Genomic DNA, 16,386 nt, shown 5'->3' with positions numbered 1-16,386 from the left:
GCCGCGAATATCTATGCAGGACACGACGTGGTGTGCTTCGTTTCTTTCGCTGGGGCTGCCGGCGATAATTAGGAATTCGTGTTTCCGCTAACTTTGCCATGTCAAACTGTGTCGCGTCTCACTCGGCGGACGAAGGTAACGAGTGGTTTTGCGATCGGCAATGACGTACGTTATAATTAAATAAGAGCTTTGAATTAGATTTCAATAATTTTAAATTCGTTCGATCACACAATATACAATTACACTGTAAAAAATAACTACAGACAAAGTGTTTGAAGTTTTCTTGCAGACACGATGACCGAATTTTCAGAAGAGTGTCTGAATTTTTAGATATTCTTCTAAATTAAAAATAAAATGACTTTGATGATTAGACAGAAATTACTTTCATTTAAATCTGAAATCTTAAGCAACTTTTTACAGTGTAAATATCAAATTATATGTACATATTAAATAAAATATTAAATACTTTTTAACGAGAAGTTTCTCTTGTTAAACCTATATTGTTTTATACTGATTATAAAAGGAAAAACGATGAAAAGAAGCGACAAATGATCGACAGATAAAAACATTAATTCGCCGCGGTTTGATGAGAAGAAAAATTCGCGGATGAGCAAAATTATGGGAAACGCGCGAGACACATTATCCTCTGTTGATAAGAAGAAAAATTTTATAATTATTCTTTAAACCCTTAAAGATAATCGCTCGTCATCATTCGTCGCTCGTAAACACGATGACTTGTAAATTCTCATCCGCTGGAAGGAGACTTATTTACGGTGGACTTTATACACACGAGAGTGGCAGAGATTTATTAATTAGTCAGCAATTATACGCACCCGGAAAATTCGATATACGATACGCAATTTCTTCCACGGCTTGTACATGTACGCGGGATGTAAAAAGACAGCGTTTTTTTTTTTAAATAAAATTATACATTTTGCGATTACGCGGTGCGTCATGTTTGCTCGCATCGACGTAATTTATCGCGAACCATGCGAAAAAACGCCACTAAATTAATAGAGAACGTAAAGATGAAATGTGCATGAGGACAAGCAACTGGAAACATATTTCTTGATATCTTCAATTATCGCTCTCGAATAATGTAACAAGAGGCAGTTTCGGAACGACGTATTATTATTTTTGTGTGAACTATCGTTATAACAAGATGATCTTCCGCCTCATTCAAGTATCGCGACTGAAGAACTGAAAATGTCGAGAATTATCTTGATCGAATTCTTGATGAATGCATGACATGATAATTTTATTCTTTTAAAATAGTAATAATCTTATTACGCAGATAGATGTTGAAAATATTAAGTAGAATAGTTTATTAGATGAATATTTTTCTAAAGATTCCCATGCTTTTATTATTCGAAAATAATGGAAATAAAAGAATGTATTTTTAATAATGTTGGTAGATATTTTATAATTAAATGCAAATAAAAAATCACACAACTATACTCATATTATAATAATTTAAAACAAAGATTGCATTATAATCAAAAGACTAACAAGCTGCTATCTAAATCTCACGAATACAATATTACATTTATTGCGAAAAAATTTCTTACAAGATAATTTTTTTCTCTTGATTAAATAATAATAAGTTCTCATTTACAAGTAACTTTTCACTAACTAAGATCCAGAAATGTTACATCATTATTTACCATTTTTTAATATTTATTCGTACTAAAGTATATGTTAATAATTATAACTAATAAGGATACGTTGATAACTATAATAATTAAATTACAACTAATAACTTTAAATTATTCAGCCGAGAATGGATGGTGAATGAAAATAAAAGAAAAATGTTAATACCTTCCTCGGCAGCTAGAAATTGCGATAAAGGGGTCAATCGAATCAAACGTCACCGTAACTGCCGGACAGATCGCGGTACCTCGTCTCGTTTCATAGCCGTTATTCGACCGGTCGGCCGGGACAGGAGTAAACAAACGCTCGCGCAATAAATGAATGAATAAATTTGCAATATAAATTTCACGCCGGAACCACGCTGGTTGGCCGTTGCGGGCGGACGGGAGAATGAGAGGAGAGAAAGAAAAAGAGAGACACAAAGAGCAAAAGAAAGAGAGAGAGAGAGAGAGAGAGAGAGAGAGAAACTAGGCGAGAAAAAGAGACGGAAGGTCCGCCGCACCAACGGAATAATTTATCGGCAAGCGTGTCCAGACCTCGAAAGCGTTTGTGCATGATTTATTCGCATATTCGACGTAGTACGCCGGGAGAACATGAGAAGAGAAGAGAAGGCGGGGGGGGGGGACGGGAAGAGGGAGGGAGAAGGGACGAGGGATAGAGAGACGCAGCACGCGAGCAGGTTGAAAGACGGGAGCAAGGTAAAGTGCGCAGGCCACCCGTCGCAGGACAGGTTCACGAGAGAGAAAAGATACGAGAGAGAAGAAGAGAGTGAGAGACGGAGAGAAAGAGTGAGTCACTCGGTTAGGATAAACCGCGTCCATGAGGTTTCAGAGGAAATGACGTGGCTTCTGTCGAGAACGACTACTTCTCATCGTTTGTCTCTTTTTCCCTCCCCTTCTCTCCCTAAGCCCCTTTCTCTCTCTCTCTCTCTCTCTCTCTCTCTCTCTCTCTCTCTCTTTTTCTTGTCTTTGTGCCGTTTCTTTTGTCGTTTCCGCGCGTCTATACTTCGACTACTGAAGTGGCTCGGCATCAAGAAAAAGAGAACGAAACAGAAAGAGGAGGAGGAGGAGGAGGAGGAGGAGGAGGAAAGGGTCTGGCGACACAATGGTAAAAGAGCCGTGACCTTTGACTCCAGTGTCTTGTATATGATGCGCTTTGTGAAACGTGTGCGTAATACCCAGAGTTCTCTTCCTCTCCCGGCTATTTTATTATCCTCCGCCTGTTTCGTCGTCCTGTTGTGGAGAGAATGAGAAAATGAGTCCGCCGGATTGCATTCCGCCCTGCATTAACTCTCCGTTGTCGAAGTTTCTTCGCGAACAAGTATACAAGTAGCTTACTAAAAATTCCAAGTTTAATATTACAACGTTATGTACAGGCAATTAATTTAATCAATTAATTATTTTCTTTCAATTTTTACTGATTAACTGAAAATCTTTTAAAAAAAAAAAAAAGTCCAACGATCGTTATATTAGTATCATTTAGACAATCACAAAACAACTGTAAATTATATTTGAAGAAAAAAAATTATTAATATTAAAATTAGCATATAATTATGTTCATATTAATGAAAGTAGGTCATATCCATTATTAATTTCCTGTTTATGAATCTTATAATTATAGAGGCTCTTACGAATGACTTTTGCATTCTTAATGAAATCCTTATCAAGCCAAATTATTCAAACAATAACCAAGAGCAAAATAAGACATGGAGAAGGGCACAAAGGCACCGAAGGTGGCACGTAACTGCCCTGATTAGTCCGTCACGTTTTCGCATCGGCATGCACAGACGCATCCCTAAACGGAAGTTAGCTCGTGATACAGTCGTGACATAATAGTTATGTATGTATGTGTGTGTGTGTCGACAGCAGATACGCGTGCCTTGTGGATGTATCGTCAAGACGGAGAGGATCAACCGAAACTGCCGTTACCGAGAGGGTTGGAGGGCTCGGGCGGACGTAATAGCGCCTCAAACACCGCGCTCGCGTCGCTGATGAATTGCTGGCATGGATGGACGTGCGGGGTTGGAAGGCTGTCGGTAAAGAGAGAGAGCGAGAGAGAGAGAGAGAGAGAGAGAGAGATAGAGAGAGGATACTGCGGAGAGGTCTCGCCATCACCAACCGCATCAATCCCCCGTACAATCCCCCTCTGCGTCCCACCCCAACCCCCTCCGTTTATATTCGCGCGGCGTGTTGTAGTAGCGAATTTCGAAGCCGCACGCGCGGATGCTATCCGGTGGTTTCCTCCAGGAACCGGAATTCCCTACGGGACTACTGGTAGTGCTGGACGAGACGGATGGTGGAGATCCAAGGGCGAGATCCGGTCGACGAAAACACGCCGGGACTAATTAACGCTCTCGCGTTACGTGAGCCTCGGCCGAATTGCGGATTATTTGAAGGGTGTTTGCGCGCGCGTTTATGTATGTGTATGTGCGTGCGCGTGTGTACGCGCGTTGATATATGACGAGGTTATGGATGCCAAAATAGAGAGAGCGAGCATGTAACATGGTTCTTACTATTATCCGGTTAATTAGGACCGTCGAACGTTAAGTTAAAGGATTAAAAAAAAATTTAACTCAATGAATTTCACGTCAATATGTGTTCTTGAAAACACAAAAATAAGATTAACTATAAATCCTTTTTTATATTTCTATAACGTGTTTCTGACCATTATTAGTTAATTAGAATCATCGAACATTAGTTAGAGGACTTATTAAAATACCTATAATTAAAAATTAAATTTGATTTAATTTAATTTAATTTAATTAAAATATAATTAAAAAGAAATTTAATTCAGATTAATTTCACGTCAGTTTGTGTTCTTGTGGGCACAAAAATAAGATTAAATTTAAGAAATTACACGGATAAACTATTAAAAGTTAATACATCTAATACAATTTGAAATTCATAAACTTGGTATACGCAAAGCATTTTTTTAGCTTTTTAAAATATAAATTTAATAATTAATTTGTAAGGTAAAGATTTGCCGTGTAAAATTAAAATTTTCATTTTCCTGAATTTTTGTGTACAGTCATTATAAAAAAGTTAGTTCAATATATTTTGAGATTAAATTATATTCTACAGGGCAAATCTTTACTTTAACTCAAAAATTAATTTTACATTAATTTTATATCTTAAGAGACTAAAAGCTTTGCGCAATGTCAAATTAATGAATCTCAAAATATATTAAATGTATTAACTTTTGACATAGATGATCCCTGTAGTTTCTCCTTAAATCCTTTTTTATACCCCTGTATAAATCACGGAATGTAAAATATAACGGAAGAGATTTTTTGCATTTTTATTATATTCTTCAAATCTTACGCAATTCGTGAAAAGACCCATTTTAATTCTCTATATTTTTGAAACTAATACACATTTTTATTAAGGATAGATTTTAATTTAATTAATATAAAAGTTCTCTCAATTAGTGCATGGATAATATTGAAGATATAACGTATATTAATATTGAAAGTATGTTAAAATACGAAAGATTGACTTGCTCATACGCGAAACGTTCGGGCACCAAAGCGAAATAGGTAAAGTATTCAGTGAGTTTGATGGATTTCAATTTCCGCACGGATACGTGCGGCTCAGAATTATACATGAAACGTCATGAGAAAAATACATTACATATGTCAATGTTTTTTTTCGTGTTTTTGCGAGAGCTCCGATATATATATATATATATATATTTTTTTTTTCATCTTTAGAAATCCGATAATTCAGAAGTTAAATCGGAACGAGTCAGATCAAAAAAAGATCATGAGAATATCAAAATATTCCTAGAAAATTTATTTAAAATACTTTTTTAATCGAAAAATACATATAAATATATAAAATAACATATCAAATATAATCATATTCACATTCGCCGAACTGAAATAAATCTGCTTGTATATCTTCTTTATGTAGACTGTAAAAAATCTAAAGATTAGAAAGATTCAAAATATATTAATTCTGCGATAATATATTTTAAATGATTATTAGATCGTATTTATGTATGTGTGTAATTGCGTTTAGACGGTCTATAATCGACTATGGAGAGTTAAGCCGTTAAAGTCAATCATATCTACATTGTGACCTGATTCATCCTAGCTTAGCCTAACAAATTATGATATTATACCAGCGCGGCGATTAGAGATTCGATTATAACATCAGCTCTTGATGTATCGGATCGAGACTTGCGGAAATATCCAACGGATTCTACAAATTTCAGCATTTATTTCGAATTTAATCGGCTCGACGATTACAGAAGAGGAGAATTTCGATTAATAAAATTATCAGAGATCCAAATATATTGATTTCGCAATCAATCTCGCGCACGATTCCGAATTTACGTTATATCAATTCCATTATAAAAAAAAAATAATTGCAGACAAAATGTCTGGAGTTTTCTTGCAAACACACTGTCCGAGTTTTTGGATAAAATTTTCAAAAGAGTGTCTGAATTCTCAGACGTTCTTCTAAAGTTTCAGAAAAATAACACCGATTAAGACAGATTGTCTGAAATTACTTGCAGACATTCAGATCTAAAAATGTGTCTGAATTCTTAGGCAATTTTTTTGCATTTACATTATCTCGATACGTTTCGCGATACAACGCGCAACCACTCATGTACGTGATAAACGTTATTACGTCGCGTAATTGTGTTAGGTTTGCGGATGCCGGCCATTTTCGGCCATTATCGACAGTTACCGCCGATCTGCGTTTCGTTTCTTCTGATTGTACATACATACCTGAACGACTGAAAACACACGCCGACCGAGCGACTGGAAAAGGTACTCTCGCGCCATTTGCGAAATAGAACCGTATCGTAAGAATGTATTATCATATAAATAGCGAAGGGAGGCAACGTACTAATAACGTGCCGCGCGGGGCCGTCGCTCCCATTGTTTTCATCTCCATCAAATGAGAAACACCGTAATGTCGAGAGCTTTTTACGATCCGTGTCCTGATTTTCCTTTTCTCATTCTCTCGTCTCTCGAATCTCGGGGAAAAAAAAAAATTTGCAGTTATATTCTAGAAATATCATCTAGTTTCTAGAAAGACGCTCTTATTCGCGCGTATCCCCTGTGAAATACTTTACCGGTGATGTAAGTATAGGATATATAACTAATTTCAACAGATCGGAAAATGTTTAGAAAAAGATGAAATAAGGAAGAGAATTAAAAAAGAGAAAACAAGGTTTTTAAATAATAAACTATCGTGTATTAACTTTATAAAATTAGACCGAAAAAAATAAAAATTTGCTCGAGGTAAATTAAAAACGGAGACTTTTCATTTCTTATTTCTTTTTAAAAATCGATATCAGACGACAAAATTAAATACTATTTTACCCAACAGTAAATGCGATGCTGGTATTTTACGACCGGTGAAAAAACATTCCTGGAACATGTTCTGCGCAATATCTCTGCAGTGTTTTTCCCAAATTATTATTCGCACTTATGTGCGTGTTGCTTTACACGTGTACTCGTATACTTTGCAAAGCCTTTGATATTCAACGTTTCAAATCGAATAAAAACGCCCCGCCTGCATATGGCGGGTGCTTTGTAAGGCGATGTTATGTGTTCTCGACGCGGAAATTTGAATAATACGTGTCTTACACGTATCCTTCGAGAAAGAAATTCTCCCCCGTTGCGAATCAGGGGCGATTTAACGGATGGCTTTCTCTTCGAAAAAAAGATTATTAAGGCAGCAAGGTTATTTGTTTCAAAGAAAAAAAAGAAACGAATTATTTGCATAGCGAGTAGCTTTTAAAAGTAATCTCACGTCCTCTCTTATATAAAGTCTGATACGTTCGCGGACAATTTAACTTTTCCCTTGTGAGCATTCTTTTCAACATTGCATTTCCAAAATCTCTCTCTTTCTCTCTCTCTCTCTCTCTCTATATATATATATATATATATATATATATATATATATATATATGTAAAAAGAAAGGCGGAATTGACTTTTAAAGTGAAATTTCCGTCCTCTGTATTTCTCGCATAGTAGTTGCGAATAAAATTTTTCAGAATATTTTTATCGTCTTTTCTTTTTGCCTGATTGCCAGGATGTGTTCTTCCACATGTCGGAAATTAGAAACTTGGTGACTACGAAATGACTTCCACCTTTCTCGAAAACTCTGTCGTTTTACCAAGTGCTTTAAAAACATCCGAAAGAAAATTCGACAGCGAGTTCCTTTTGCGTGTTCCTTTGTGTATAAGTAACATTGTAAAGAATCTATTGTCTATCTGTGTTAAAAGTAATTTCATTCTTTTGAGATTAACGATAAATAGACGTAATTTCTTCTTTTAATTTTAATACGGCATGAATTAAAAACAGCAATGGAAATTCTCTGAATCTGAAATATAATGAACAGTTTAATATAAGAAGACAAAGGGTATAGTTTTAGCTCTATATATTGTACATATATATTCTTGTGAGAGAGTCCGATAAGAAGAATTATTTTATATTATTTTTGAGCTGTAGGTAGAAAGAGATAAATCATATTAAAATTGAAAAAGAGAGAAAATTTCATGTACCAGGAAAAGCATAACGCTTTTTCGAGATTACTTTCTTAGAGATTGCAGTTACGTAGTGAACAAATTATTTACTCTCAAAAATTCAGTTCGTCATATTCATCTACGTGTGCATTAGCATATTTTTCATATACGAACGTTATCAATAGCAAACTCTCTTTTCGTCTACCTTTCCTATTCGTGGAAAAATCCTTTCACGATAGAAGGTCGTCTGCACCGAAAATATGCCGGACCACTGTAAAGGATACGCGCGTTTCGACATTTTATATTCTTCGTAGAGAGTTTTCTATCTGGAAAACTCGCCACGCGGATGGACATGAGAGCAGACTCTTTTAGCACGAGTACGAGTCCAGCCGAGAAACTCTCCTCTCGTGTCTCGAAAGTGTATCATCGATATCGACTAAGAGACGACGCGCATATACAAGCAAAGTGCATCATCTTACATTTTTCCGTCGCAGGTGACAAGATATCACGATATTCCGAGAGAGAGAGAGAGAGAGAGAGAGAGAGAGAGAGAGAGGAAGACAGAGAAAAAAAAAGGAGAGACAGGATCGACGAGCGTGTCATTATTTAAAATTAACGCCGATCTCGTCGCGGTCGTTTTTTCCGTCCGTTCAACGATCTCGCTCGGTGATGACACGAAAGTGACGCGGAAATTTCCGAGCGAAGCGCTATAACTGGGATAAGTTACGGGGAAAAGACGTCCCGCCATCCGAGCGAAATGTGCGCGCGTGCGCGCGCTCGGTCTCGAGCGAGATCGAAAGAAGAGAGAGAAAGAAAAACTTTAAATCCATGTAAGAAGGAAGAAAGAGTGTCGTCGCTCTCGTCGACGCTTATCCCGGAGATAAATGATTTCATGCTCAGCTTACGACGCGTCATCGTCGATGTCCTCGTTTCTCTTCCGCTTTTTCTCCTCGTGTCTCGGCTGGCCATTTCGTTCCTGCCGCGACACTACTCACGCAAGAAAAAAAATACATGTGACACACACTAAGTTTCTCTAAGTACAAAGCTTATTTGAAAAAAAAAAAATCAGCGCCAACGGTACATGGTGTTCCCAAGTGGTCACCCATCTAAGTACTGACCATGCTCAACGTTGCTTAACTTCAGTGATCGAACGAGAACTGGTGCTTTACAACGTGATATGGTCGTTAGCGATATTAAAAATTTTAGTTGCTGCAGATGTAATTTGAGAATTACAATAATTACAGTTAAACCTTCGTATTTGCTACAGAAATATATTACACCGCGAATAGGATGGTAAAATATATGGAAATGTAAGGAATGCGCTCCAAGAAAATTAAAAAAAAAGTAATATTAAAAAAGTTGATTTTATTTCAAATTATTCAAACGTAACTAATATTTAATATTATTGCATAAAAATTTCTATACGTTATTAAAATTATGAAAATTGGAACAAATTACTTCAATATTATTGAACGGTTGCTCAGAAATTGATTTACAAAATTTGATAATTTTTTTCTTGTTTTACGGTATTTTGTAGACTTTTGAACTCAAGTTCAATTATTGACTTGTTTCTTCTATCTTTCTTTTAAAAATCAGATTTTTGTCCTTTAAGGCAATTGACGATTCAAAAAGCGACCGAATTTATTTATTTATTATTTATTTATTAATAGATATAATATTTAATAGAATTAAAATATAATGAAATTTTGATCGCGAATAAAATTTTTTGGTCGCAAATAGAAAGAGTGGGTATACATTTTTACTCCTTGAATACCGAAAACGCAAATAGTGAACTCGTGAATAAAGAACTTTCTGTATACGATGCTACTCCTTTCACGATACAGACGTTAAAACGTGTTTCATAGCTCGCCTAGAAAATTGACAACGTAATTCTTGATGACGATAAGCTTATGGCGCGCGACTGTCATAGTTGCACTTTGGAAATTTCGCGAAATATGAAGTACCTCGATGATCGATCGCTTAAGGCCAACTGCTGATGCTAATACTGGCTGAAACTATTGATCAACAATATCGGCTCAAGTTTTGGGTTTAAATTAGTAAAATATAGTAAAGTTTATAACTAGATATATTTTATATCTAGAGAAATCTTTTTCTCTCTATCTCTCTCGATTATATCGTAGAGTTTTGTATATTTTTTATCCTTGAATTCTCTCTTTAACGTAAGTGTAATTTTATTTTTCTAATAAATATATAACAAATATATATTTTCGCGGTACATTTTACCTTGTAAATGTATTGTATATCCAATAAAACACGCTACATTTTCGAGTTCAATAATAATAAAAGGAAAGACGGAGAGAAAACACGATTTTAATATTTCGTGCGGCTCGAATCGCCGATACCGTAACACGATACGATAGATTCGACATGAATGTATTATCAGACCATTGCCGAGCTGTCTAGATCGGACAGCCGACGTTCCTTAAAAATGTATCCGCCGGCCATTGACGTCAAACGCTTGGAACAAGATCGCAAGTAGTGCCACGCCCGATAAGTCAGCCGGACCTTATATCCAGTCCCGTAATAAGGAATCGGAGTATCCGGCACGTGACGACGGTACCGATTGCCTGACAAACTAACATCACGTGTTAACAACACGATAACTCGATAAGTGAAAGCGCGAGTTATATAATAATTATAAAACGAGGAAAAAATAATGAAATAAGTCTTTTGCCGAATGAAAACGTTATTATTAATTATATTATTAATTATTAAACAGCGAGAGTAATTTATGTATAAACCTCGAGACGTTGACAACTTCTGATTATTCGACTTTTTACGAGCGATATTATCATTATGTAAATGAGTGCTTACTGTTGATATTAACAGAAAAAAATACGCGTGGGATGATTTATGGTTAAAGAGGACGCTCTAAAAATACATCCCACACATTGATTTATACGGCACAGTTGTCTCTATACACGGTCGACATTATATACGCTAACGAGTAGACTGTAGCTACACATTACGGTATACTTATTCCAGTCGATGTATTCATCGGTATGCAAAATCGCGCTCGATATTCCGCTTGACACGTAAAGCGCGCGTGATCAATATGCGAGAATATTTTCGCTTTACGTCTCCTTTACCTCGCCTTTATCTCGGCGTTGTGCCGGGAGTCTACGAATCGATCCGCGCCGGAAAATTCGAAGAGCGAGAACGCTGAATTTTCAATCGACGCGCGACGGTCCTTATTGTCGGCCGTATTTCCATATTTCAGCATCGTCTTATACAATACGCGGCGATGCAACGGGATTTTTACATACCTCGATGGAGTATACCAGTAAGAAATTACGGAATCGACGCGTCGATAGAGATTGGAAAAATTGCGCCACTAATTTTCGTATCTCTCTTTACTACTCTCTCTCTCTCTCTCTCTTTCTTTCTATTAAACAAAATTAATATTTATAAGATAATAAAATTTCTTTGATTTAAACTTGGTTAAAATTTTCCTTAGTTTTGCAAACACTTTATAAAAAAACAATAATTAAGTCTATTTCTGTATAATTTTATTAATATATATACATATATATATATATGTGTGTGTGTGTGTGTGTGTGTGTGTATTATATACTATGTTATATATTATTAATATATGTATAATTTTAATATAATTTTAGATATTATTATATTATTATTATTATATATACCATATTAATTTATATTTCCTTCACATAAATTAAATATGTAATGTACGTATATACATGTCTTTTACACTTTATGAGAAATATACGTCCTACAAAAAGATACTATTGTTATGTAACGCTGCAATCGTGTTCATAGTTATCTATCGATTTTGAATCAAAGTTGAATGACGCTATTTTGAAAAAAAAAAAAGAAAAAAAAACATTTTGTGTGTAACATTAATCTTGATTTAAAACACATAGTCGTCTTAAATCACCTCTGGAAAATTATCTTTCGCATTAATTATCCGATGCTTTATTAAAAGAATGAAATTAAAAGAACTTAATATCTTAAATTCATTTTAAATATCTTTCTATTCACTTATCCCGCGATATTTCTCGATTCGACGTTGTATTAATTCTCTCTTTTTTTTCTTCTTTTCAGTTTCAGAGAGAGAGAGAGAGAGAGAGAGAGAGAGGGAGAAGGAACGATGTTATATTAATTTTCTCTCTGTCCCTCTGCAAACTCGTCGCACTAATTTTCATAACTGGAACGCAACGTAATACCAGCCAGACACATCGTGTCCTTTTACGCCGCGTTACGTCGCGAAACGCCAGCGAGGCGACGAAGATGCGACCGAAGACGAGCGGGCGAGCATCGTTTTCCCGAGCTTCTGAAAAAGGATCTCCCACCTCCATCTCCGAAACCACGTTGCCGGGCGACGCTGAAAGGCAATGTTATTAGCACAACGCACGTCGTCGTCATTTCCGCGAAGGCGAGGTGGGCGGGATGGGCGAGATGGGCGAGGCAAGACGGTAAGCTCCGTCTGAACAATCACAGTCCCACGCTCCTTATACACTCATTCGCGCTCTCCCAAGAGAGCTCGCTCGTTCGTTCACATCCTGCTATTCACGAGGCGTCTATTCCTTCGTTCTTCTTTCTTATTTCTCTTCTTTTTTATTTCCTTCCGTCTCTCTCTCTCTCTCTCTCTCTCTTTTTACTATAATTCGTCTTAACCGACTTCCTTGGCAGTCTTCGTCAGACGATGGCGGCAGTGAACCGAGACTCTGACAATTTGTAGGTAATTTGACAAACGGATCGTCATCACGGTCTTGTCTATCGCACTCGTAGACGAGTTCAAGGTCTGTTTCGCCGGCGGAAGTGACGAAGGCTACGTGATAGGAACCTTTACCGATATCGAAAATATAGGTTTTACAGCGACGAAGGAAATCGCGGAGTCAGTCCTCTTCCTCTCCCCCCCCCCATTTCTCCCTATCGTAAGATATACTATATGTATATTATATATATATATATATATGTACTCGTTTCCGTCATGGTCGCGTCACCGATAACCCGACATTTTTCGACTGCCCGGCAAATGTATGAGGTGTCGCACAAGTCGTTCGTTACTTTCGTTACTTTCGTTACTTTCTCTCGACCACGGATTTCTTCGTGGGATTGGAACCTACTTCCAATACACGGATATATTCCGGTTACTGAAACTTAAATTGAACTTAAAATTAAACTTCAAGGCAAAACAAGGTCTTTTACAAATAAACCAGGGAAGAAAGTTCCGCGAGATGCAACTTCGAAAATTAATTAAGATTAAAGCGGAAAAACGTGAGAAAAAAAATATACTTACTAAATATATATACTTTGAATTGTATATCAATGATGTGAACAGAAATTATATAAAGTAAACATTCAAAATTTTTTTTCAAAAGATTAATATTTCTCAATATCTGAAATTTCTATTCACAATATTTTCCATCATTCTTTGCTTTTATATCATTCTATTGCGCTTATTGCTTATTTGCTTTTTATTTCAACTGCACGACATTCGCGAGGAGCCTTACAATATGTAGAAACTACATTCCTACCGTCTTCTTTATCCAATTTTCAATGTTTCATTCTTCACAATTGCAACGACCGCATCTTTTTACTCTAACTTTTCGTAACTTCACGTAGCTCGGAGGAAATGCGTTTGACACACCGTGTACACTTTCGTAATACGTCACTGCCGTCAATCGATGGTGTCGATACGAGTTTCCCTCTACGAAAATGTTCGCAAAACACATCTTTTTACGGTTCCCAAGCCCGATAGATCCCGACTTCCTTTCCATAGCTACAAGGCAAACATACGAGGGATCTTATTAAGTTCAAGGATTTTCCAAATCGAGATCTTGATTACTCGGAAGCGAGAATGGGGAAACGAATAATACCCCCGTAATTCCCTGGCGCGCACAAACACGGGAAACAACTGCGCCGCCATTAGATAGCGATCGCCATCGTGACGATTGTGTCGGCGTCTTCGTTAGCCGAGCAAGTCGGGCAAAGTCTGACAATGAGCCCCTAAAGCGAAGGTGGATAAGAAACGAGCGAGCGAGCAATCGGCTATCCGGTGGTCGAGATTCCATCCGGAGATGGCGACAGAGAAGTGCAGGGGGATGTTATTGAAAAAGTTTCACATGCTAAAATTTCGCTCCGCAAAACCCCGGGTTGCCGGGCATTAAACGGTTCGGTTCTTCTCTATTTTTCCCGATATACCCGTCGACCTTCTCTCTCTCTCTCTCTCTTTCTCTCTTTCTCCCTCGGTCGCCTCGACCTTGCCTTGTCGCGCGAGGACGCTCTATTTGGTCGCAATTTCCGTTTCCATCTGTCTCTCGTCCCGACTGCGCCTGGCGCAGTCTCTTTTTCTGGCTGGCGCTACTGGAAACGAAATTTGATGCATAGCCCGATTGAACGTTCCGATGGTGAAGATTTAGTGGCCGGCTGTATGCCTCTTAAGCAATTGTTCCGCCTCGCCGTGACATTACACGTTCGTCGAACGAGTAATCGCAGCCCCCTTCCCCTCCCCCTCCCCCTCCCCTGAAAGGGGTCGATCGACCTCTCGAGTATTTCGATTACAGCCCGTATCGCCGACTGTTGTTAAGCCAGTTGACTCGCAAAATCTATTGTCCTGAGCTTGAAATGTCATGGAATTACGATGTACAGGTTTAAAATGGTTCGATTGTTTCTATACAAACCGTCGAATATCTCAATATTCTCGAGGCGAATGAGAAATGTATTATAATTACAATAATGGATAATATTAAATTGCGCAAATATGTGAACCGTTGGATAAATTCCTGGATGCATAACATATCGCATTCCCCATAAATTTAAATCGAATATATCGTGAGAGTGAAATTGGAATCTCATTGTATAAAAAAAAAATTTAATTAAAAGCTACATTTTTGCAGTATTAATATTATATCTATATCTTAATTAAGTCTTAAGTAAACATTAAAAAATTTTCTGGTTTTAATATTAATTTAAGAATAAGATTTAAAACTTTTTTTCATTCCAAATTCAAATCTTTTGTACTAATTGTAAGATTTAATTGTCTTAGTATAATAATTACTGATAATTCTTTAATTCAAACATATTTATTCATCAGTTTTTCAATGAATAAACACACCATCGGTTATTACTACAAATATGTAAAAAATAAAATTCAATCATATATAAAAGAATTCTAGAGAAATTCTAAAGTTTGAAAGCTGTAATCTCAGTAAGGATGGGCTTACGATGGATAAAGATCTTATCTCGAAGATCTTGGTTGGATAGAATCACCGAATCACGAATGAGACAAACTCTTGTGTGCCGCGGAGTATCATTGATCATATCGTCCTGATCCTCCGTGAATCATACTTGGTCGCACTCCCGACGCGCAATGCTCGTCTGGATTGTTCAATCTACTCCAAGTGTCTCGAGTCTAGTGTGGGAATAGATGGGAAAGTTCTTTAAGAGCGTGCTCCTTGGAAAATCGAAAGCTTCCATGAGTATCCTCTCCGCATACAACGAAATTTCTTAGAGGCTCGTCAAACAAAATTGATATTTATCAACTACGCCATAGAAAAGGCTCAAAGAATGCGGTCTTTGAATGCTCTTCTTTTTTTCTTTTTTTTTTATATAGCTAATTTATGTACCGACATTGTATTTACGCACATCAACAATTATAAGAAATTACTTAAGAATTTAGATTTTTGTCTGAATTTTCAGATCTAGATATCTAACAATAATTTCAGACAATCTGTCTTAATCGTCAAAATTATTTTTCTGAAAATTTCGACTGTATGTCTGTAAGAAAACTTCAGACATTTTGTCTGCAGTTATTTTTGATAGTGAAGATTCTATTGTATCATTTAATATAATGAACTTCTTGCACATATTCTAAAATATTCAAACTCGCGGTGGCTAGTTCGATTCTTCTTCCGATTGAAAACCAAACGCATATTTAATTGCAACTCAAGTTTGTCTTAATAAATAGCAGAGATTCGAATAAAAGAAGATTCAAATAAAAGAGATAATGAAATTTTTTTAATTAAAATGCGAAATTGCAAGTTTATTGAATAAATTTCCGCAGAAAATATCAATCAAGAAGAAATAGGCGACTCTTGACACACTCTAGAGTTTTCGCGGAATATAAAGCAGACTAAAGACCAATAAATCTTCTATACACATATGAATAAAATCAGAAATACTCGCTACAAACCGCAATGTATTTTTAGCAAAGCGATCTTGGTGAATCCGTAATGAAAGTCGCAAGCGTGTAATTACTCGAA

The 16,386-nt window shown here is 36.5% G+C and overlaps 1 protein-coding gene and 1 non-coding gene across 5 annotated transcripts in view; both read right to left on the bottom strand.

Annotated features, from left to right (window-relative positions):
* Sns (sticks and stones) overlaps positions 1 to 16,386 on the bottom strand; it is a 277,648-nt gene that overhangs the window by 124,528 nt on the left and 136,734 nt on the right. The gene's annotated exons all lie outside the window — the stretch shown is intronic.
* On the bottom strand, positions 9,204 to 9,323 carry LOC140664330 (5S ribosomal RNA). Its single transcript, XR_012046429.1, has one exon. It is a non-coding gene; the product is annotated as a 5S ribosomal RNA (ribosomal RNA).

Source organism: Anoplolepis gracilipes, chromosome 3 (genome assembly GCF_047496725.1).
Source record: "Anoplolepis gracilipes chromosome 3, ASM4749672v1, whole genome shotgun sequence".
Lineage (NCBI taxonomy): Eukaryota > Metazoa > Arthropoda > Insecta > Hymenoptera > Formicidae > Anoplolepis > Anoplolepis gracilipes.
The sequence above is the reverse complement of the archived record's forward strand: the minus strand, read 5'-3'. Positions and strand labels throughout refer to the sequence as shown.